Source organism: Equus przewalskii, chromosome 17 (assembly GCF_037783145.1).
Source record: "Equus przewalskii isolate Varuska chromosome 17, EquPr2, whole genome shotgun sequence".
Taxonomy (NCBI): Eukaryota; Metazoa; Chordata; class Mammalia; order Perissodactyla; family Equidae; genus Equus; species Equus przewalskii.
This window is the reverse complement of record NC_091847.1, coordinates 49,343,471-49,369,097: the sequence shown is the minus strand read 5'-3', so window position 1 is coordinate 49,369,097 and position 25,627 is coordinate 49,343,471. Positions and strand designations below refer to the sequence as shown.

The window sequence follows — 25,627 nt, the reverse complement described above, 5'->3', positions numbered from 1 at the left end:
CCTCAAGCACTGTTTGTCTGGGGGACAGGCTGGGGACCACAGCTGGGAGGGGGCAAGGGAAGAAAAGAATACCATGGACAGTGAGCAGAATTAGTGTGGGAGGAGAAGGAAGGCATAAAAATGCTGAGCAAGGAGGCGAAGTGAGGAGAAAGACCAAGTAGAACCAGGCCAGAGCTGAGGAGCAAGTCTAGATGGCGCTCAGGGGACACAGAAGCTGTCCAAGGAGAATCCAACAGAATGCACAATGTTGGAGGTGGTTGTTTTATTATTATCGCTATTGATACTTCCTTCTTCTGTTTAATCTGTGCTTTCAAAGAGTCATATGGCAGTTGGAGAAGACTGGAGATGATCATGACCTCTACTGGAGATGCCATAGCCAAGAAAAATTCCAATTTTTGTGTCTGAGGATTAAAGCAGTCTTAAGGACTGTAACCAGTGGCCCCAAGTTACCACCTTTTCACTCCTCTTTGTTTTCTTTGTTTCTTTCTTTAGTTGGGAAAAGCACTTTGCAACTAAATAGATATATCTTCAGGCACCTCCAGCCATGTGGTTCAGTCAGGGCAACGGAAAAAAATGAGTGATTATTTTATCGTGTCTCAACTAGTTTAGTGGACTGTTAATCTGGACTGTTATTGGACTCTTAACTCAAATCTCACCCTCTGGTTCAAAGGGTTGGGAAAGGCATGATCCCTGGATAATGAGAATCCTGGGATGGCTCCATCTCTCAGGCTGCACTGCTGCCACTGCCCAAGGATCTGGGTATCGGCTGCTGCAGCAGGTGCTGCTGAGTCTCCTCTGCAGCAGCCAAGCCATGGTCTCCTGGGCCTCTGTGAGGGGCTAAGATTGGCCACAGCTCAGTCCTAGACTCAGCCAGCAAACCAGGCGTGGGCCGTGGCTTCCTTTAGAGGTGTTAGTTTCAGGTAGAAATTAAGAAAATATTTGTTTGAAGTAGCCCAGGAAGATGAGGAGCAAGCAAAGAGGGAAGTGATGGCTGAACCCAGAAGGAAGCAGTTATGGAAAACATGGGTGAGTCAGGGCAAAATAACCTATATGCTGGCACGCCCATTTTTTGAAGATATTAATCTTTATGCTAATTATTAATATAATAGAGATTTACATAATATTATACTTAAATTATTATTAATATTAAATATTTAAAATACTCTGTTGATTTAAAAAACAATATACTTAATCACCAAACCCATTATTCTCTCAAGCATGACACATGTACCCATTCATTTAAAAAAAATGTTTGGTGCCTAGTATTGGAGCGTAATATATAAAGGTTAAAAGCCAAGTATTGATGTCAAACCTAACTCTAGTTCTTAGAGATATGTGATGATATGCAAGTTAATTCAATTCTCTGGGCCTTAGTTTCTTCATCTATAAAATGATAATAATGTCACTGTGGGGAGTAAATGAGATAATCCACGTACAGCACGTAGTATATAGTGAGCTCTCAATAAATGCCAGCTATGTGGGTCAGCCACTGTACTAGATAGTGGGGATACAGTAAGTCAGTCCATTAGAAGAAGAAAGCCATGGCATACCCAATTTCAAGCAAGATAAGTGCCATAAAAAGAAATGTTAATGTTCAATGGCTCCTTGAGATAGACTTGAATAATACTGTGCCCATTAATTAGCTACTTTTTCTCAATATGATTCCTACCACTGAGGACAAAATTACTCTTTGATAGATATCCTGATCAGAACTTTCAAAGTTCTGGGAGAAGGGGGGCTTCTAGACCCTGACAATTCAGCAAAAGCAAAAACTTTGGCATTTTCAAGTTCAAGCCTTTAGGCACTCCTGTTTTTGAATGTCTAGCTAATTTCTTTGATTCAAAAATCAATTTCCATTTTGACAAACAGTTATGGTCTGCTTCTGGTCTAGGCTTAAGTGCCAGGGGATATGTGAATTCTAATCCTTCCCTTGATCCTACTTGCCATGCTGCCCGGAATTAAATCCATAATTCTCATTTGTATGCATTTTTGCCTTACAAGGGGAAGCAACGGACAATACCCAGTCATCCCCTATGAGAAATGAATAACCACTTCCATAATGCATGACCATTACATGCTCAGGACTACCCCAGGACTGGGGTGGGGGCTAGGAGAATGCAAAACAAAGAAGACATTATATGTATCCATAAGAAACTTATCTTCTGGGGTAATACCAAACTTACACATATCAAATATTCAGAGAATCAGGTAGGATTGAATTCACTTATTCATTCAAATGCTTAGTAGGTATTTACTATGAATGGCATTCCACCAAGTGCTTGGGGGAAAAGATGCCTGGAGTGAGATGTTAGCTTTCACGGACTTTAGAAACAAGTAGCAGAAGAGATACGGACATAACAATAATTCAAGGCTGAAAAGTGTAAGCACAAGAGTAGCTTAGATGAAGTACACAATTATAGCTAGCAGAACAAGTGTTTCACATGAGATGACACTTGGGTCTTAAAGGATGAAAGGGATATTGACAGGAAGTGCAGGGGAGGAGCATTCCAAGTGGAGAGTACAGAAGGAATGGAAGCCCATTGGTACAATGTAGGGCTCAAATGGGGAACAGCATAATGCAACTGTAATAGAGATGGGGATGAGAATCTGGCCAGGAACATCTTATTCAGAACCAAAAGCCATGCCAGTGAGCTTGAGTTTTGTTTCTCAGCCACAATGAACTGGCTTTTTTGAGAAGCAAGATAACACAATTAGACCTTTGCTTTAGAAAATGAATTGGAACCACATTAGAGAGAAAATTTGAGGGAGAGAATCCATTTAGGAAGCACATAGTCTGAATCAAGGAAATGGGAGGGGAAAGGTGATGGTTGTAGCTATGAAACTTGAAGACAAGTCAACAGTACAGAAAGAAAAAAGATCACTAGTGAAATCTTAGGCCAACTTAAACTTAATGGATGGACCTGTAGCTAAATCTTTGTGAACATAACAATCTACCTTTTACCTTCACTACCCAACTATAATCTCTCTCAATAGAAACTAAAGGCCTTTAAATTACCAATTCAATGGTCTCTTTTTAGTTCTCATTCTATTCAACCTCTCTGTTCACTGATAGCTGACAATGACCTGCCCCACCTTCTTGAAATATTCTCTTTCCTTGCCAGCAGTCATGCTACATCTCTTATTCTCTTACTTCTAGGACCACTCTTACTCATTTATTTTCACTACCAGGTCGAATAACATAAGGGAGAAGAGACAGGGTATGCAAACACAAGGAGGAGTGAAATACAATGACAGCATTTATGCCCACAGGCTTGGAACTTGCTGCTGAACAATCACAGGCTTTGCCTAGTGGACCAAAAGGTACTGAACGAGATGATGTAGAGGAAATTTGCAACCTACGGAGAAGGCCATCCTTACTCTTGGAGATTCACAATCCCAAAAAAGTCTGCAGATTTGGCTGAAGATAAGCAGGTTTAACTACAGTGTGCATATCTGGCACAAAGTGAAAATTAAAAGTGTAAGGAAACCAGCAAAAACTACTCCATAAAATTTACAGTTGATTAATTACTGCAAATGACTTCTACAATAGCTTTAATGAGAAATAATTCATATACTGTACAGTTCATTTAAAGTATACAATTAAAAGAGTTTTAGTATATTCATACAGTTGTACAACCATTATCTTAATCAAATTTTAGGACATTTTCATCACCCCCAAAGGAAACTCCGTATCCATTAGCAGTCACTTCCCATTTCCTCTCAACCTCCTCAGTCCCAGGCAACTACCAATCTACTTTCTGTTTCTATGGATTTGCCTAATCTGGACATTTCATATAAAATCTGGGCTCTTTTGTGACTGGTTTTGTTCACTTAGCATAACGTTTTCAAAGTTCATCTGTGTTGTGGCAGGTATCAATATTTCATTCTTTTTTATGCTAAATAATGCTCCATCATACTGATATACCATATTTTGTTTATCCATTCATCAGTTGATGGGTATTTGGGTTGTTTCCACTTTTAAGGTATTATGAATAATGCTGTTACGAACATTTGTGTACAAGTTTTTATGTGGCAATACGTTTTCATTTCTCCTGGGTGTATATACCTAAGAATAGAATTGCTGGATCACATGGTAACTTTATGTTTAACCTTTTGAGGACGTACAAGACTGTTTTCCAAAGTGGCTGCATCATCTTACATTCCTACCATTAGTGTTTGCGATTGATTTTTAATACTTCATTTTATTCTAGAAATAATTTAAGGCATCTTACAGTAACACATGTTTAAATAAGTAAATGTATGTGCAATAAGGCAAGATAAAAAATAACTCAAGCAGACTCTGGGAGAAGTGATGTCAGCATCATGGCTGAGTGAGCTTTCTCGGTAATCTCTCCTTTCCACCATACAACAAAAAAGACACTCATACTCCAACAGAGGCCATCCAAACACAATATAAAAGACATCTGAGAGACCCACAGAGCCATATGACAGAGGGTGGAGAGGCTGGAGCCCCCGTCAGACAAGGTGGAATGGGGTAAGAGAAAATTTCACTCTCTCCCCAAAAGACTATAATCTGGGACCACGGATGGCCTCTGAGAGGGAAGGAATGGGGGAAGGGATGTTCATTTGTCAAATGTCAAAGATCCCCAAGGGCCCTTACAGCCTAGAGGGAAGCCCTCAAGTGGGGTGAAAGCTATCACAGGGGGTGACCTCATCAACCCAACACCCCATGAGAGCAGATAGTGAAAGCAGAGCAAGAAAACCCCAAGAGCACACAGAAGAATGCACTGCTCCCCCCACCCACCCAGTGCCAGCTCCAGCACCAGCTCCAGTGCCTGGGATCTTGATGGAACACAGAGGGCTCAGAATATGTGGCTCTTGACCCCCACCCAGCTGCAATATGCAGTCACTGAGACCAAATACCATGATGTGCAAAAACAGAGCCACACCCTCTGGAAGCATCAAAAATTATATTAAATCTCCAGACCAGAGAGAAAATGACAAGTAACCAGAAATCAGTCCTGAGGACACAGAAATATGCAATCTAAATGACAGAGAATTCAAAATAGCTATCATCAAACACCTCAATGAGTTAAAAAAGAATGTAGAGAAACAATTCAATGAGTTTGGGAGCTACTTCACAAAAGATGCTCAATATCATTAGCTATCAGGGAAATGCAAATCAAAACTACAGTGAGGTATCACCTCACTCTGCTCAGAATGGTTATAATTAACAAGACAGGAAAAACAAATGTTGGAGAAGATGTGGAGAGATGGGAACCCTTGTACACTGCTGGTGGGAGTGCAAACTGGTGCAGCCGCTATGGAAAGCAGTATGCAGTATCCTCAGAAAATTAAGACTAGACCTACCATATGATCCAGGTATCCCACTGCTGGGTATTTATCCAAAGAACTTGAAAACACAAAGGCATAAAGATACATGCACCCCTATGTTCACTGCAGCATTATACACAATAGCCAAGACTTGGAAGCAATTTTGGTGCCCATCAAGGGATGACTGGATAAAGAGGATGTGGTATTTATACACAATGGAATACTACTCAGCCCTAAGAAATGATGAAATCCAGCCATTTGTGACAACATGGATGGACCTTGAGGGTATTACGCTGAGTGAAATAAGTCAGAGGGAGAAAGTCAAATACTGTATGATCTGACTCATAAGTAGAAGATAAAAACAATGACAAACAAACACATACCAATGGCGAATGGACTGGTGATTACCATGGGGGAAGAGGGGGGAGGGCAAAAGGGGTGATTAGGCTCAAATGTGAGGGGATGGACTATAATTAGTTTTTGGGTGTTGAACATGATGTAATCTATACAGAATGCAAAATACATTATGATGTACATCAAAAAGCTATATAACGTTATAATCCAATGTTACTGCAATTAAAAAATAAGTAAATTAATTAATTAAATAAATAAAAACAAACAAACAAAACAAAGGAGATTGAAACTATAAAGAAGAATCAATCACAAACACTGGAGATGAAAGACACAATGGAAGAGATAAAACAAAATACGGATTCCCTGAATGCTTGAGTGGATATCATAGAGGAGTGAATCAGCATAATCAAGGATAGACATGTTGAAATGCTCCAGATAAAGGAGAAGAGAGAACTAAGACTAAAAAGAAATGAAGAAAGTCTCCGAGAAATATCCGACCCAATGAGGAAATGCAACATAAGAATTATAGGTATTCAAGAGGGAGAAGAGAAGGAGAATGGAGCAGAAAGCTTGTTCAAAGAAATAATAGCAGAGAACTTCCCAAACTTAGGAAAGAAGATGGAAATCCATGTGGAAGAAGCTTTCAGAACTCCTAAATATGTCAATGTGAAAAGACCTACTGTAAAGTATATAGTAGTGAAACCAGCAAAAGTGAATCACAAAAAAAAATACTAAGGGAAGCAAGGCAGAAGAAAATAACCTACAAAGGATACCCATCAGCCTTTCAGCAGATTTCTCTTCAGAAACTTTACAGGCTAGGAGAGAGTGGAATGATATATTCAAATCTTTGAAGGACAAAAACTTTCAGCCAAGAATACTCTACCCAGTGAAAATATCCTTCAGATATGATAGAGAAATAAGAACTTTCCCAGACAAACAAAAGCGAAGGGAGTTTGTAACCACGAGACTCCTCCTATAAGAAAGCCTCAAGAAGGCCCTCTATCTGAAAAAAAGAGAGAGAAAGGGATTACAAAGCATGGAGTAAGGAGATAAAAAGGTAGACAAAATCAGAAAATTGTAGCTATACATCAGAACAGGTTAGTAAATACTCAAGTAAAGCATTAAAGATAAAGGGAAGGAAAACACCAAAAACAAAGATAATCCTGTCATTTTAACCACCGACTCACAATACAAGATGGAATAAGATGTGAGAAAAACAACTTAGGAGGGGAAGAGGAAAGGGACTGAATCAGTTTAGTCTAAAGAAATAAGAGGCCATCAGAAAATGAACTATCTTCTCTATGAGATTTTGAATACAAACCTCATGGTAACCACTAAACAAAAACAGCAGAAGAGAGACACAAATAATAAACAAGGAGAAAACAAAGAAACACAACATAAAAAACCACGCAATTCAATTGGCAGACCAAAATACAGAGGACAAGAAACAAAGGAAATGCAGGAGACCTGGAAACTGAGTGATAAAATGGCAGCATTAAGCCCTCATATATCGATAACCACCCTAAACAAAAATTGATTAAGTTCTCCAATAAAAAGACACAGAGTGGCAAGATGGATTAAAGAACAAGACCCAACAGCACACTGCCTCCAGGAAACACATCTCAGCTCCAAAGACAAACATAGGCTCAGAGTGAAGGGATGAAGATGATACTCTAAGCTAATGGCAAACAAAAGAAAGCAGGTGTTGCAATACTTGTATCAGACAAAGTGGACTTCAAGACACAACAGGTAAAGAGAGACAAAGAGGGGCAGTGTATAATGATTAAAGGGACACTCCACCCAGAAGACATATTACTTATAAATATCTATGAACCCAACACAGGAGCACCAAAGTACATAAAGCAACTATTAACAAACTTAAACGAAGACATTAATGATAATACAATAAGAGTAGGGGACCTCAACACTTCATTCACATCAATGGACAGATCACCCAGACAGAAAATCAACAAGGCAACAGTGGAATTACATGAAAAGCTAGACCAGATGGACTTAGACATATATAGAACACTCCATCCAAAAACAGAATACACATTCTTCTCAAGTGTGCATGGAACATTCTCAAGAATAGACCATATGTTGGGAAACAAGGCAAGCCTCAATAAATTTAAGAAGACTGAAATAATAACAAGCATCTTTTCCGATCACAATGCTAGAAAGCTAGAAATTAGTTACAAGAAAAAATCTGAGAAAAGGACAAAGATGTGGAGACTAAATAACATGCTATTGAACAACCAACAGATCATTGAAGAAATTAAAGGAGAAAACAAAACATATCTGGAGACAAATGAAAACGAAAACACACCATACCAACTCATATGGGATGCAGCAAAAGCCATATTAAGAGGGAAATTCAGCACAATATAGGAACACCTTAACAAACAAAAAATATTCAAATAAGCAAACTCAAAGTACACCTAACTGAATTAGAAAAAGAAAAACAAACAAAGCCCAAAGTAAGCAGAAGGAGAGAAATAATAAAAATCAGAGCAGAAATAAATGCTATTGAAACAAAAAAAAAAAAGGCAGTAGAAAGGATCAATGAAACAACAGCTGGTTCTTTGAGAAGATAAATAAAATTGACAAACTCCTAGCCACACTTACAAAGAAAAAAGAGAGAAAGCTCAGATAAATAAAATTAGAAATGAAACAGGAGAAGTAACAACCGATACCACAGAAATACATGGATTATAAGAATACTACGAAAAGCTAGATGCCAACAAAATGGACAATCTAGAGGAAATGGATAAATTCTTAGACTCTTACAATCTCCCAAAGCTGAATCAAGAAGAAATAAAGAATCTGAATAGACCAATCACAAGTAAATAGATGGACACAGTAATCAAATGCACCCCCAAAACTAAAAGCCCAGGACCAGACAGCTTTCCTGGAGAATTCTCCCAAACTTTCAGAGAAGATTTAATATCTATCCTTCTCAAGCTATTCCAAAAAGTTAGGGAAGATGGAATGCTTCCTAACACATTCTATGAGGCCAACATCACACTGATACCAAAGCCTGACAAGGACAACACAAAAACTACAGGCCAATATCACTAATGAACATAGATGCAAAAATCCTCAATGAAATATTGACAACCTGAATACAGCAATACATCAAAAAGATCTACATCACGATCAACTGGGATTTATACCAGGGACACAGGGATGGTTCAACATCCACAAATCAATCAACATGATACACCACACTAACAAAAATGAGGAGTAAAAACCACATGATTATCTCAATAGATGCAAAGCAAGCATTTGACAAGATCCAATAGCCATTTACAATAAAAACTCTTAACAAAATGGGGATAGAAAGAAATTACCGCGACATAATAAAGGCCATATATGACAAACCAACAGCCAACATCATACTCAATGGGCAAAAACTGAATGCCATTGCTCTGAGAACAGGAAAAAGACAAGGATGCCCACTATCACCACTCTTACTCAACATAGTACTGGAGGTTTTGGCCAAGAGCCATTAGGCAAGAGAAAGGAATAAAAGGAATCCAAATAGGGAGGGAAGAAGTGAAACTCTCACTGTTTGCAGACAACATGATCTTATATCTTATATATGGAAAACCCTAAAGAATTCAATGGAAAACTATTATAAATAATTAACAACTACAGTAAAGTTGTGGGATACAAAATCAGCTTACAAAAATCAGTTACTTTTCTATACTCCAATAACAAACTTACACAAAGAGAACTCAAGAATACAATTCCATTTACAATCGCAACTGAAAGAATAAAGTACCTAGGAATAAATTTAACCAAGGAGGTGAAGGACTTATACAATGAAAACTATAAGACATTACTAAAAGAAACTGATAATGACATAAAGAAATGGAAAGAGATTCCATGCACATGGATTGGAAAAATAAACATAGTAAAAATGTCCATACTACCCAAAGCAATCTGCAGATTCAATGCTATCCCAATTAGAATCACAGTGACATTCTTCATGGGAATAGAAGAAAGAATCTTAAAATTCATATGGGGCAACCAAAAACCCCGAATTGCTAAAGCAATCCTGAGAAAAAAGGACAAAGCTGGAGGCATCACAATCCCTGACTTCAAAATGTCCTACAAAGCCATAGTCATCAAAACAGCATGATACTGGTACAAAAACAGGCACACAGATCAATGGAACAGAACTGAAAGCCCAGAAATAAAACTGCACATCTATGACAGCTGATCTTCGACAAAGGTGCCAAGAACATACAATGGTGAAAAATAGTCTCTTCAACAAACGGTGTTCGGAAAACTGGACAGCCACATGCAAAAGAATGAAAACAGACCGTTATCTCACACCACACACAAAAATAAACTCAAAAGGGATCAAAGACTTGAAGATAAGTCCTGAAACCATAAAACTCCTGGAAGATAGTATAGGTAATACATTCTTTGACATCAAACTTAAAAGGATCTTTTCAAATAACATGTTTTCTTAGACAAGGGAAACAAAAGAAAAAATAAACAAGTGGGAGTTCATCAGACCAAAGAGCTTCTGCAAGGCAAAAGAAACTAGATTTAAAACAAAGAGACAACCCACCAATTGGGAGAAAATATTTGCAAATCATTTATCAGACAAGGGGTTAATCTCCATAATATATAAGGAACTCACACAACTGAACAATAAAAAAACAAACACCCGATCAAAAAATGGGCAGAGGATATGAACAGACATTTTTCCAAAGAAGATATACAGATGGCCAATAAACACATGAAAAGATGTTCAACATCACTAATCATCAGGGAAATGCAAATCAAAACTACACTAAGATACAACCTTACACCTGTTAAAATGGCTATAATCACTAAGACTAAAAATAACAAATGTTGGAGAGGGTGTGGAGAAAAGAGAACACTCATACACTGCTGGCGGGAATGCAAACTGGTGCAGCCACTACAGAAAACAGTGTGGAGATTCCTCAAAAAAACTAAAAATAGAAATACCATAGGACCCAGCTATCCCACTACTGGATATATACCCAAACAACTTGAAATCAAGAATCCAAAGTAACATAGGTACCCCTATGTTCATCACAGCATTATTCACAATAGCCACGACACGGAAACAATCCAAGTGCTCACTGACTGATGATTGGATAAAGAAGATGTGGTATATATATACAATGGAATACTACTCAGTCATAAAAAAAGACAAAATCATCCCATTTGCAACAACATGGGAGGACCTGGTGAGAATTATGCTAAGCAAAATAAGCCAGACTGAGAAAGACAGACACCGTACGATTTCACTCATACGTGGAATATAAACAAATACATGGACAAAGAAAACAGTTCAGTGGTTACCAGGGGAAGGAAGGTAGGGAGTGAGCACAGGGGGTGAGGGGGAACACTTATGTGGTGACAGACAAGAAATAATGTACAACTGAAACTTCACAATGATGTAAACTATTATGAACTCAATTTAAAAAAAGATTTAAGAAGTTAATTGAAAAATAATTAAAAGTAGAAGAGAAAAATGAAATGAAGAAATTAGGTAACAAAAATAGAAATTAGAATACTAAATAAAATACTTTGTTAGAGGTGGCCAGAAATTTGGCTCTGGGCTCTTTAGCAGTCAATGTGAAGGGAAAATGCAGCGTATTCTATATTTCTTAAAATCCATGACATAAAAACAGACCAGGTGCTTAGATAATTATGATGATATGATGATGATGATGATGAAGATTGTAAGGAAACTAGAGATAGATATATAGCTTTCCTGGGTTTTCATAGAAACAACTCCATATAATGTAATGAATACTATTTCCCTCCAGTAAACACAGCCATGAGTTTCATATGGCTGTTTCTTGTAACACTCTTCATCCCAACCGATGTCTTGTATCAAAGAACCATCTAGCAAAAAGAATTCTCCCTGAGTGGCTGATGCAACGAGGAACAGTGCTCCCTGATCTTAATGCAGGGCTAAATTTACCAGCAACTTAGTGAATTTTTATAGAGTCAAGTCCCTTGATTCCTAACATGCTGAATGCAGTGCCCAGATGCTGGCATCCACCAAGGAAAGGAAAGGCGGGGTGCCAAGCTACCATATGCTGTTCATTGCAAAGAATGGAAAGAAGACTGCTGAAAAAGTTTAGCTTGTGAATCCAAAAACTCAAAGGAGGGAGCAATTTAACCTGAAAGATGGGAGTTGGGAGAGGGTGGGAAGAGGACTGGTGCATCACACAAGTGGGCATAGAAACAAGAGCACAGTCAAATTTGCCTCTTGAATGATGACAATAATGATTCCAACTAACTCGAGGCCAGTGGAGATGGAGGTGGGAGGAGGATTAGATTAAGAGGAAAGATAATGGCCTAGAGCTTCAATAGTCTTGCTGGCATTGTGTCTGCCCACATTTAGCACCTTTCCCTTAATGTCTGTTCTTTTGGTAAAGACTTAAATTGACTAAACACATCTCGGGCTGATTGCAAATTATATGAATATTATTGATGGTATGAAATCAAACTGGGAAAATAAGCTAAGTCAAATTTGGATTAACAACCTAACCACTACTGAAAAGCCTGGAGAAAATATTGTCAGGTAATAAGTAGTTGTAAATGTCTTCTGCAAAGCAAGATTTGCTCAGCTATTAGCTGCCTCAGTTCATGTTCCTGAGGACACAAACTACCACCATGCCTATCACCTGCCATCCTTCTGCCCAGCTTCTGAGCAAAAAAAAATTTCCAAGGGCAATGAACCACAAGGCCCAAATGATTGCCTCTGCTGCTTTTTGGAGAGATGGTTCTTCCTGAGGAAGCTGCCACCCAAGGAAGCCAGTTAGTGCTTTGCCTTTGTGCATTTAGAACAAGAAATGAACACTTCGTTCCCGAGGGATGTCAATCCAGGGCCATGTTCAAGCACTAAATTTTCATAAGATAAAATATTTTTCTTTTTTAGGCAAGGGAATGAGTAAAGACACCGACTGCCAAAGAGAGCCTGGGGAGTCCTTAATGTTCCTCCATTAACATGAAGAAGCAGAACAGCTCCATCTATTACATCAAAGCCTCATCAGAGACCCTAATCCTTTCTAAAAGGAACTCTTAGGCAGCCAAGCCTTTAATTTGCTGAATAATAGGCCCTCTGATTAACCCTTGCTAAGCAAAGTACAGACACTGCAGACAACAAATGTTGCCAAGGGGCTGAGAGTGAAAAGAGTTGGGGGTTGGGATAGCTCCTACTCCCACTGCTAGTGAACTAATTCTTTGCACAGGTTTCTAAATGGTCAGCTTTCTGTTTTCCTTTTTCATTCTCCCTATTCTCTCTCCAGGGAATATGCTGCTTCCCTGCTCTGGTACCATGGTGTGTCCTGAGCTTTAAGCCAATATAACTCTGACATGCACAGATAGGTGATGTGGAATGAATGCATTACCAAATATACTCATAGAAGCAAATCAGTGACAAGAAAGGCTTTTTCAGGACCATTTACCCACCCTCCTCACTCTAGAACAAGTCACCTGTCTCTGAAAAGAAAAGAAAAAAAGGAGTAGGAACCCACAACTGGGAGGAAAGGAGAAGTGAAAGGAAGAGAGTGAGTAATGCCAGCTCAGGCATTTCTCCGATCTGTTCTAACAGGAGATGTCTAGTATTTAAAAAGGTGGTTGATTCTCTTTGTGGGATCCCATTACTGGAGGTAGACAACTGTATACTATGTTGCCAAGGACAGGGAACAGCTTAGATGGGCGGTGGGTTTCACACTAGTGTGCATTAATAAACCACATACATATTAGACTTCCTGCTTGTTATATCAGATAACGAGGTGAAGGATGGAACATATGACACAGTGGTCAATTATCATGTGGATGATATAAATTCTATTGTGCTGAGGACATTTATCTCTGTATTGATCTGGCTTTGCTAGCAAGGATCATAAATCACTAGCCTTCCATAACCATATAATAAATACTCTAATAACAGAATGCCACCAACTCCTGTTTTCCCAATAAATTCCCTATAGTTTCAGTTAGAGAAGTAAAATTTAGAGAATCTGATAATCTGATTTTTAAAAAAATTTTGTTTTATTGTCAAAATTTTTATGTAGTGTGAAGACTATGGAGAAAAGCCTGTCTATTTAGTGATGTGCTGGAGCCAGCACACACTAACTCCCTAGATATTATTGTTACATTTTCAGGAATTTTGTGAACAAATTGACTGATGTGATATTAGTAGCTTGAAATTGGCCATGATGAAAATATTTACACCATAGAAATCTGTAAACGATACAAATCAGCCCCCTAACCCCACACAATCAGTTGTTAAATATCACTGTGAACTAGATATCTTGAAGAAAACTGACTGCCTGATAATTCAAAAGCACTGTCATATAGATAGAAATCTCTTTTTATCATCCTTTTCCCCTATTTTTTTCTCATTTCCTGCCTTCTGTTGGATTGACAAAGTTTTCAACAGCCCTTTTCTCCTTCTGTTGGTTTAGAAACTAGACATTGTTTTCTAGTTTTAGTGATTACATGATTAACATATTTGCTTAACTATAAATTTTCCAATAGTTCTATCCTTTTTTTTTTTTTTTTGGTGAGGAAAATTTGCCCTGAGCTAACATCTGTTGCCAATCTTCCAATTTTTTTTTTGTTTGAGGAAGATTAGCCCTGAGCTAACATCTGTGCCAACTCTCCTCTATTTTGTACATGGGATGCCTCCACAGTATGGCTGATGAGTGGAGTATGTCCGTGCCTGGGATCTGAACCCATGAACCTGGGCCACCAAAGTGGAGTGTGCAAACTTAACCACTTGGCCATGGGGCCAGCTCCTCTACCCTCTCTTTGAGAAAAGAACCTACGCATGCCTTAACCAGCCACTGAACACTGCCCCTCCCCCAATTTTATGATGGTTTAATTATTTTTTACATATCTTATCCCAAATAGTTTTCCTTCTTACAGTCAATAGTTAGTTATTTTACTCCTTCAGACTGTTCCATGAAATTAATTTCATTTCAAATGAATTTATGCTTCATTTGTTATTTGCATGGGTTGTCTTTCTTAGCTTTAAATTTCTGCACGTGTTTTGAAATTTCAGTTGGTAGGCTCACTTTGAGGAAGAGGAGGAGGACTTTTTCTCCCTTTCCCTCTCACTACCTCTGTGCTCACCCTCCTAGTCTTGTAATTTTTGGGTTGTGTCTTCCTGGCTCTCTGGGTCTCTAGCCCAGAGCCAGGTTTTAGAATGGCATTTTGTGTTCCTGACCCATGGATTTATTACATATATGGAAGAAACCATCACTGTGGCAGCAGAAGATCTAGTTGCTTATATATCCTTCTACCACCCTCAGCCAGAAGCTGGCTAAAAGCCATAGTTCGGGAGATGGTCAGCATTACCCTAGGTGATGGAGAACACAGAGGAAACTGATATAGTTAGAACACAGGATCATATGACCCTTCCTCTATTCCACTCTTTTCCCCAGTCTAGGAGAACCACTCCAGATACTGGCTTCAAGTAGGAGCCCAACACTAGACTCTGTCTTGCTTGGAGCCCTCTTAGTCTCTTATCCACAGGAGCCGAACTCCCAGCCCCCACTGCTTGCTTCTGATCCCAGCAGACCTGTGACTTCAGCCCCGCTGAGTACTTTGTGTTTTTTGTTCCATTTTGATCTGTCACAATATTTAGATTCCTTCCTTCCTTCCCTAGTAATATGTTTTTGGCCTTTTCTTTGTATATGTAACGTGTCATTGTTATGTGTTTGGAAAAGTTTAAACTTAAAGAGCCTCCTTGGACAGCAAATCTCTTGCATCTAAAGGCAAAAGTCCTTCAAATTCAAATTTATCCAAAAGTTCTTCTGTTTACCACTATTCTAAATTATTTTTCTTTAGTAACATCTATTGATGTGAAGAATGTATTAAGCTACTAATGTATATGGCCAAGATTAACACCTGTGAGAAGTGACCCTGCTCTTATTTTACAGGAGGGAAGCAAAGTTTAGGTCATAGGTCTCAAACTCCACCACACCTTGATTTCCACCCACCACACCTGCATATTCCTCTAAGCAGGCTTAGCATGGGAAAGTTTACATTAGAAGGAAATTGCCAGCTCTGTAGAATGTCACGTCACTGACCATAGTCCTGAAACATCATGAGCTACGAGAACATGGCTGTTTCTCTTAATCCTGGGTTCAGAAATGGCTCCTCTTCAACCTTTCCCTGGACTTCTGAACCAGGTCGATGGAGGAAGTGGTAGGGGGAAATTAGAGGAGTAGTGAGGAAATAGGATGAGGGAAATGGGGAGGAACAGGCATAGGTTGCTAAAGAGGAATAAGCACTGAGACTGCCAGAGAGGATTTGTTTTGACATCATTTTTTTATATTCAAAGCAAACAAAAAGGAGTTCACAGCTAACCATGTAGCTGTCATCATTAACTCTTAACAATCCTATCATGTTTCTGACAGTTAAAATTTTACTTTTTCTTTGGGAAAATCTATGTGTGTTAGGGGAGTGTGTTGGACCACTTTTCCCATCCCACATTCTCTTCCTTAATATTACGTTTGTGGTTAGGAGAGATTGTCCAAAGATCATGAATCCTAACATCCAACTTATAGCCAGGTCCATCATAGGCTATGTATAATTTTGTGGATATCACCTCCTTTCTAGAATTCTTGGTTGTTCAAAAGGAACTCATGTTTACTGAGCCCCTGCCATGTGACAGGAATTCTGCCAGGTATTGGGGATACAAAGCAAGAAAGATATATTCTCTGGGAGTATCAGAAAAGATACTCACAATTTGAGTGGGGAGACAAGATACACAAACAAATAATTTCAGGATGGCTGGACCTTCTCCCCTTTCCCCTCCTTGTTATGAAGGACTGTAAAATACACCAAGCTGACATGAAAGCATGAGGGAAAGGGCCTCTGAGTCTTCTTTGGGGAGTTAGGGGAAATCCCACTTATTCAATTTTGCTAGAATGTGCAGGCAGTATGGAGGAGAGAATATTATTGCATAGACAGACAGAGTCCAGATCCTGAATGACCCTATGTTTTAAAGAGGCTGGCACAGCCTATAAGCAGTGAGGAGCAATAGCATGATTGTGAGTAGAGCATGACTTGATCAGTTTGGGGTTTCAGAAAGATCATGCTGACTGTTTTATGGAGGAAGGTTTGCAATGACTGTAGTTGTAGAACCAGGGAGAGTAACTGGAAGCTGTTACTCTAGTTGCAGCACCGAGCTGAATCATCACCAAGGAATAACAGAGACCCATATGATGGAATATTCCGGGCACTCAAAAGAACCTAGATAACAAAACTACCACCCTAAGTCGGGAGCAGATTGGGGAAACCACATATCCTAGGATACCTAGTGCTCCCACTTCTAGAGCTTCTGGGTGCTTTGGTCCCAAACATCAAGGGAGGCAGAAGACTATGTCCAAACATTCCTTACTTATATGGGTATAGGTAGGGAAGAAGAAAGAGCACCTGGTATTTCAACAGCCTGGTCACACATGGCACCATGGGGGGACTGACAAGGGAAACCGGAGGAGGTATGCGAGCATTAGACTTCATATCTCCAGGTGGAGGAGGGTGATAGGGTGGTCACTGACATTCTGCCTCAAAACCATAAATATAGTATTATTCAGCCATAAAAAGCTATAAAGTACTGATACACACTATAATATGAATTAACCTCAAGAATATTATGCTAAGTGAAAGGAGGCAAACACAAAAGGTCACCTATTATGATTCCATTTATATGAAATATCCAGAATAGGTAAATCAATAGAGGGAGAATAGGCAGAAAGCAGATTAGTGTTTGCCAGGGGCTGGAGGGGAGGAGGGAATAAGAAGTAATTGCACAATAGGTATAGGGCTTCCTTTGGGATGATTAAAATGTTTTGGAACTAGATAGAAGTGGTAGTTGCATAACACTGTGAATATACTGAACGCCAATGAATTGGTCACTTTATGGCAAATATTATGTTTTGTGAATTTCACCTCAATTAAACACACACACTCACACATACACCGCAGCATCATGAACCTCAGCAGAGATACTGGACGATGTTGCAGACCTGAGTTTCAATCCTGGCTCTGCCAGTTTCTAGCAGGTCTAGCTATGAGACTTCAGGCTGTTACTTAACTTCTAAGAAGCTCAGCTTCCCATCTGAATAGTAACCTGCCTCATATGGCAGCCATGAGGAGTCACTGAAATAATGCACGTAAAGTGCATTTCACTGTGTCTGACACATAACAAGCTTTAAATAAATCCTAATGTTAATATTCTTATCTGTACTCCTCACACAGACAACCCCAAATTTATTCAACTACTTTTATTTTAACTCTCAGGTATCTTTTAGGCTACACTTGATTTAGTTGAGCGTTAAGTTTTCTTTGCTTTCCTTGGTGACGTGAGTTTTGCCATGAACAAAGATTTTCACACAGCAGAGAACCTGGTCACAATTAAGAAAAGTGAACTCTAGGTTCACAAATGTATAAGTTACAGTTGCCTCAGTTCAGGCTCATAGCAAATATCACTAAGTGATCACGATCCCTCATCCTAGATGCAGCCTCAGCTCCTTCTAACACAGCATTTCAGGACAGGGATCAGGTGGTCAGTGCTGAGATACAAGGTGCCACCAATTTGCTATTTCTTTCTACTGTAATTTGTTCCTCTCAGAGAGGCACATGTGACCAAGAAATTTTAGTGAAGAATGTTTATTTTGTTCTTGAAGTCCTCGATAAAGACCAGATCATTGACAATTACAAAAATATCCCTCTTTTACTATTGGGCAGTAGGCTTGGGAGGAGGAATTTAATATAAACCCTTAAGATTGGAGACTTATTTAACTAAAAAGAAAAAAGAAAGAGAGGAAAGAAGGAAGGAAGGAGGGAGGGAGGGAGAGAGGGAAGAAGGGAAAGAAGAAAGGGAAGGAAGGAAGGAGAGAAGGAAGCAAGGAAAGAAAATACACTGCGGCTTTATGGTATAATACTAACACTTGACATTGTCATGATGCTGTACTGTATTCAAAGGATGTTACATTCAATCTGACCGGGAGACACGTGGCCATTGCTATCCTCACCCACAGCTTAGGAAGCAGCGGCTTGGAGGTATCAAATGACTGCAGGTCATGTAACCACCGAGTCACAAGCTGTATTAGTTTCCTAGAGCTGCTGTGACAAAGTACCACAAACTGAGTGGCTTAAACGACACATATTTATTGTCTCGCAGTTCTGGAGGCTAGAAGTCTGACTTTAGGACTCAAGATTGGTAGGGCCATGCTCCCTCTGAAGGTGCTAGGGAAGGATCTGTTCCAGGCCTCTCTGCTAGCTTCTGGTAGTTCCTTGGCTTGCAGGAGCATAACTTCAATCTTCACATGACGTTCTCTGTGTGTGCGTCTGTGTCCCAATTTCCCCTTTTTATAAAGATACCAGTTACACTGGATTAGGGGTCCACCCTACCGCAGTACAACCTTATCTTAACTAATTACGTCTGCAATGGCCCTATTTTCAAATAAGGTCACATTCTGAAATACTGAGGTTAGGACTTCAATATACAAAGTTTTAGGGGACACAGTTCAACCCATAACATGGGATGATCAAAGCCAGGCTTTTTACACATGTGTGAGGAGCCTTACTTGAGCCTAAGTGTTTAAGGTTTGGGTCTCCCTTAAAGGCAAGAATTCCCATTATTCACTAAAATATAGCCTTTCAAATAAAATTCTTCTTTCAAAAAAACATTCAACAGTCCTTCACATCAAAAATCAATTACGGGGTTTTGTCCCCCACTCACTAACCTGATATGACAGCTATATCATGCATCTGATGACCTTAGAAGGTTCCAAATTAAAATACTGGGAGGTCAACAGAAGCTGCACACACACCCAAAAGAAGAAGGAGGACCAGAAGAATCTATGACGACTCATTATATTTAAAATAACTGTTATAAATTTTGAATCCATTAAAAAAAAAAGCCCTTTCCTCATTAGTGCTAAAGGGCTATGTCTGTTATTTTTATCCCTGCCAGAAATCATCAGTGGGCTGGAAGAATGTAGTACTGGTGACACAGCCTTCATTTACATTTTTAATTAAAATTCTTACTGACCCAGATCCCGATTTTCTTCTGTACCAGAGCCTACGGAAACTCCACAGTGCAAACTACAGTGGCCGAGGAATGAAGGAGCAGGCAGGAAGCTGGAGGCTTAGTATTGAACCAGAAGAACATCACAGCTCCTGGGAGAAGACCCAGGAGGGGTGTCGACCTGGCCACCCCATGCTCCCACCTTGTCCTTATTTTCCCCATCTCTCCCAGGCCACAGATCAACCTTGGTGAGGATCATGACCACCTCTCCTCAAGATTCACTTCTGCCATGACTCATCACTCCATGGGCCCCATGGTTCTCCTTCCTGACTCTCACATCTCTTTTGATGGCATCACTATTGTTAGTTATAATATTCATCTTTATCACTCGCATTTGTTGACCTCTTAGTTTGTATCTCACCTAATTCTTCCAACATTCTATAAAGTAGCCCGATTGCAGACTACTACCTGTCTATAAGCTCTCCACTCTACTTAGGAATAGAGCCCTGGTACTGACCTGGGCCCATGGCTGCCCTGTTAGAAAACTACATTTCTTAGCTTCCTTTAGTGAAGTGTGGCCATGTGATTAGGTTGTAGCTAAGCCTATGTAGTATGAAACTGCTAGAAAGTAAGAAAACTTTCATTTTTCTCTCCTTCCATTTGCCTGCAATAAACATGCAAATGTTGGAGCTACAGCAGCCATCTTGGCCCATGAGGTGCCCTTGGGCCCTTGTACTTAATGCGGCAGCACAAGGACAGGAGCCTGGGCGGCTGCCATGTGTCCTGCCAGACCAGCAGTACATATGTGGCCTAACTCCAAGTCTACCTTACCTGAGAGGAAAATAAAAGTCTACCTCATTTAAGTAGCAGTTATTTGGGATTTTCTATCACAGCTGACTTGATCTTAATCCCAAGTGGTTATTATATAAGTATTAGTCCTCCCATTTTACAGACGAGGAAACTGAGGCTCAGAAAGTTTAAATAATTAGTTCAAGGTCAAAAACCTAAGTGGCAGTGCCAGAATAAAACCTGACTTCACATCCTGTATTCTTAATCTGTCCAACACATACAGTCATGAACTGCATGTTTGGTCAACAGTGAACCACATACATGATGGTGGTCCCATAAGATTAGTACCACATAGCCTAGGTGTATAGTAGGCTAAACCATCTAGGTAGGGGTATGTACAATTTGTGGTGTTCGCACAATGACAAAATCACCTATCAATGCATTTCTCAGAACATAGCCCACTGTTAAGTGACACATCACTGTGTTTTCTAAAAAGACTCTTTCCCATGCTGTAAACACTGGAGTCATGTTTAACTCTTCCCTCTCTGTAGCACCTGTCTTCTCCCATAGTCAGCTGCCAAGCAGTGTAAGTCTGTCTGCCTCCTACAGTCCTGGCATCCACTCCCTGTCCCACTGCTCCTTCCCCGTGGAGAAACCTGCAGCTGGCTGACAGCAGAGTGAGAGGCACTCAGCCTGGATAAGGTGTGTCCTGGGATCGGTGGGAAAGGTAGGGCTGCCTGTGGAGTGAAGTGAAGGTACTCTAGGCGTTGCTTCTGTTTTGACTCCTACTGAAGTTGATTCTCTCAGGTCAAGTTTGGGGGGGTAGTGCTATTGCTGTGGAGAAGGGAGGGGAGGAGAGAGAGAGAGGGAATGGCCTGAGCTGTGGAAGTCAGTGAGTTGAGGTCTAAATAAAGAGAATGTGGACAGCAGATTGAAATATTCCAGAGGTGTCAAGGATGAGAAGGTCATTGACACTTTTTCTTCCAAACGAAAGGTCTCACATATTTATTACTGAACCTACTAGTGCAGAAGCATAGAAACAAAGAGAAAAATAGTTTTCCCAATAAAACATGTCCAACTGTCCAGATAGCGGTGATGTTTTCAGCTTGATATGGTAAGACGCTAGTGACCTTTATACAGCATAAATATGTGTGCCACCTCATCTGCAATTCCTTATTGACCCAGCTTGGTTCTTTTCTAATGTCTCCTTTTGGAGTTGTACCTGATTTTATTACTGATTTTCAGCCAAATCCACGGGGGAATGGGATGATTCTGCTTTTGTTTTTGCGCATACCACAATGGCAGAGAAAAGGAGACAGAGCTAGTAACATTGCCAAAAAGCAGTTTCAGGATAGTGGTATGGACAAAGTACAAAGGGTAATAAAAATAGTTACTGCCGGCTGAGCATGAACTCCGAAGCAAGTCTTCTGGGGTTCAAATCCCAGCTCCACCACTTATTAGCTGTGGTCTTAGAACTCTTGGCATCTTTCTACCTCAATTTCTGTAAAATGGAGATAATATTAGAACTACCTCAAATAATTATGAGGATTAAGTGAATATATGACATGTAGACAACAGAGCCTGGCATGAGTTAGTTACATATGTTAGTTATTATTATTATTTGTCAGGTTCCACATACACATTATATAATTTAATCCTGACAGTCACCCTATGAGGCAGATATTCTCAGCCCCAATTTGACAAATGAGAACCAAGGGTCAGAGAGGTTAAATATCTTCCTTCGGGTTGCACAGCTAGAAAGTGACACAGCTGAATGCACACACTGCTCTTCCATGGCTGCCTCTTCTTGAGATAAGCCAGGTAAGCAGCACTCTGGGGAGGAGCAGAGGTGGACAGACTGTGGGTGGATGCGTGAGTCACGCCCCGACCTCCCCACCCCACAACCTCCACACATCGTGTGCAGGGACACAAACAGGGCAGAGCTCAGACAGCACAAGAGAGGTTTACACCACTTCTCTTTACTTCAACCACAGATTCTTTGTGATTTACATTATGAAATTCAAGTATGATTTTTAAGAAATAGAAGAAAGAAAAGCCCATATGAGGTAAATGGTACAGATATCATTTAGACTAACCCTATTTAAAAGTCACCTAACATAATGTGCCACAAGCACTAATATGAAATCTATGACATATGCTACAGATCTGGTTTCTCACAAGATCTAAAACCGGCATTTGATGGGAAATAAACAGAATACACTGACTAGAGTCTGGATTACCCACTTTACTATGCCGTTGGCTTATTTTGGATGAGGCTAAACCCCTCACTGCCCCAGTTCGTAGGACAACAGTAGATTCCAGGTACACGTGGACACTGCACCATGTTCCAAACTTCAAGTCACACTGAGCCACTTCTTGATTCACACCATGAGAAAATCAGATTTTATCGGCTGAGTTTATAAGCGGGGTATAACTGAGGTCACACTGGGCCCTTGGTGTCCTTAAATGATCCATTAGGTAATCTAAATTAGACACCCTTCAGAGAGCTAGCTCTATTTGTTCTTCTCATGTAAGGAAAAAAATCCCCAATTTTTCAAAATGAGGAAGAAGCTGGGTTGCATTTATAAGTATATTGATCAATATATGTTAAGAGGGGAAAGTAGAATTTGGTTGGGAGTTTTTAAATTAGAATTTTATTTTTTAAATTTTGAGCTTCTCCATGAGTTTTTATTAATTCACTAACTCCCTGTAGCCCAAGAGATGCTAATTAATTTAAGAAGCCATAATAGCTAATCACTGGCTAAATAAATCTAAAATGGAGAGAGTCTGTCACTGGAGATGATGAGGATTTTAGGCTGGTTAATTTTAAAACTACAGATGAGAGGCAGGCTCCGAGGAGTGGAATTTGCTTGCCCCTTTGTTGGGAAACATTTACATTTCTAAGGGAAACCTCTATCTGTAAAGATGCCTCCCTCTCTGTACCAGGAAGAAGAAGAGAGATGACCTTGTCCCTAGAAACTCTTAATGGGGAAGGCAAGAACTTGGGTTGGTTGCTGTCTGGCAATCTCATGTAACTGATTTAGGGTGGTGGCTTCTGACCTTTACTTAATCCTATTTGATTCTTGTCTAAAAGTCATGGGATCATCCAATGACCAGACCCCACCTGCACTGATACCACTTTAACTTTTTTCCATGTTCTTTCCTTTGTCTTGTAAAGAGATGACTCACATACCCATGCCTTATAAAATTAGCCCTAACCCTCAACTCGGGGCAGCAGCAGCAGCCCTGACTGCCAGTGGGTCCTGTCCCCACGCACCAGCTCTGCCTGCCCATGGGTCCTGTCCCCATGCCCGCAGCAGCTCTGACTGCCCATGGGCCCTGTCCCCATGCTATTCCACACTATTCTCTAAATAAAAGAGCACTACTACCAGATCTTGAGAGTTCAAGAAATCTTTCTTTCGACTCCTCGGCTCACCGACCCCGCATCAGAGATACCAGCAGCTCATTTTAATTAAAATTATCAATTTGTGAAGTAACGTAAATAAAGGTTGTTGTATCCTGCTACTCCAGGAAGTATTAACCCTTTGCATGGCCACCTGAGAATCCAACAGGACTTAAAAAGCCAAGAATATCTGTGGGACTTAACCAATCACTGATTTAAGATATTCATCATCCCAAGTATGTCGTTCATTGACATTATAAAGCCACATGGAATTAAGTTGCCTTGAAACACAAAATAGAGAACGGTGAACAGCTGAGAATTGTTGCCTTGAAGGGAATATAATCAATGTCAAGGAAACAACCACCCCAAAATAGTTTCCTTTATAAACATTCAGGCCTAGAGAAAAGCATATGTTCCAAGTCTGAGTTTCAATTTTTAAGGAATAAATTGATGCAAATGCCCATCAGTTTTAGCGGTTTTGTAGCTTAGAGTGATCTCACCTTGTTAACATTCAGGTACAAATGCTTACAGCCCTGTGAATGTCATTTGGAAGGATAGGAAACGCTGCCTCCATATTTCATGACTAAATGGCAGGGCTTGGCCACGATGCTCACTTGGAAACAGATACACTTGCACGCTTAGCTGCCAAGCCAGCCAACCCAGGAAAACAGTGTGTGTTCAGGCAACCACGTAGTTAAGTCATCAAGTCCAAAGCTGGAGCAGCCATGATGCTCTTGGGAGATTTGTCCTTGACCAAGAGAAATCCATCTTTATTGTCTCCATAATCAGCTCAAGAGCCATTGAATATGAAGTCTTAAATCTAATTCCTAATAAAACTCTAAAAGTTTTAGAGGCAAAATGAAAAAGCATAGTTCATAGATACCTTTTGGCTAATGGTTGGGGAAGTATTTTTGAATTTTAGTCCAAAGACCTGAAATTAGTTTGAATTTAAAAAAAGAAGTGACATCCATTAGGATGAAGGTAAAGTTGACAATGGAAAATTATTGTTATCTTATCAAAAGGCTGCTTCTGAATGCAGCCTCCCGACAAAACAGAAGTCTGGCTGAAACTTGAACCAGATATACTTGTTATGCAAATAGCTTTAGCCATAGGGGAAAGGGCTGATAATGAAATCACTACAAAGCCAACCACACATTACAGAGGTGACACAAAAACAGCAGGCAGGTCTTAGCATATGGATAAAAAGCAGTGCAGAATTTATGTGAGCATCATGTTTAATTTATCATAACTAAGCTGTCAGGAGTCATGCTTTGACAAATGCATAACTAACACACATAAATGAATCAATTATCACTAACGACCAAAGGTTCAGAACCAAACAGGCTGATCTTTCTTTTCTTTTTTTTTAATCCCAAAACAGGTTTACTAAGAGGATTTCAGACCTTCTTAAAATCTCTCCTACTGTCTCCAAATTAAGAAGCCTGGAAACAAATCTGGAAAACACTAAACTACATCCTGGCACTCACGTTCTCCTTCCTCTCGTCCCCTCCCCAAACACACATGCACACTGTCCCCTGTCTACCCAGCTATAATCACTAGGCTGCAGCCAGGCCAATCTGTTCAGACTACTGCAGCAATCAATGAGAAGCCATACAGGTCCTTTGGTGAGTGGTGACCATCATGAACCAGGAAAGACTGAAATTATTGAATTGACTCTGCTATGGTTCAGCAGTCAAATAGGTTCAGGATATTAAAGATATTAAAGCTGTTAAAAA

General features: G+C 39.9%; 1 protein-coding gene and 1 long non-coding RNA gene across 19 annotated transcripts in view; one reads left to right on the top strand and one right to left on the bottom strand.

Moving 5' to 3' along the window:
• Positions 1-25,627, bottom strand: part of MYO3B (myosin IIIB) — a 409,912-nt gene that overhangs the window by 244,980 nt on the left and 139,305 nt on the right. The window lies entirely within an intron of this gene.
• Positions 5-25,627, top strand: LOC139076628 (uncharacterized). The gene is made up of 4 exons (XR_011528408.1): positions 5-253; positions 19,751-19,947; positions 21,040-21,190; positions 25,273-25,627. It is a non-coding gene; the product is annotated as an uncharacterized lncRNA (long non-coding RNA).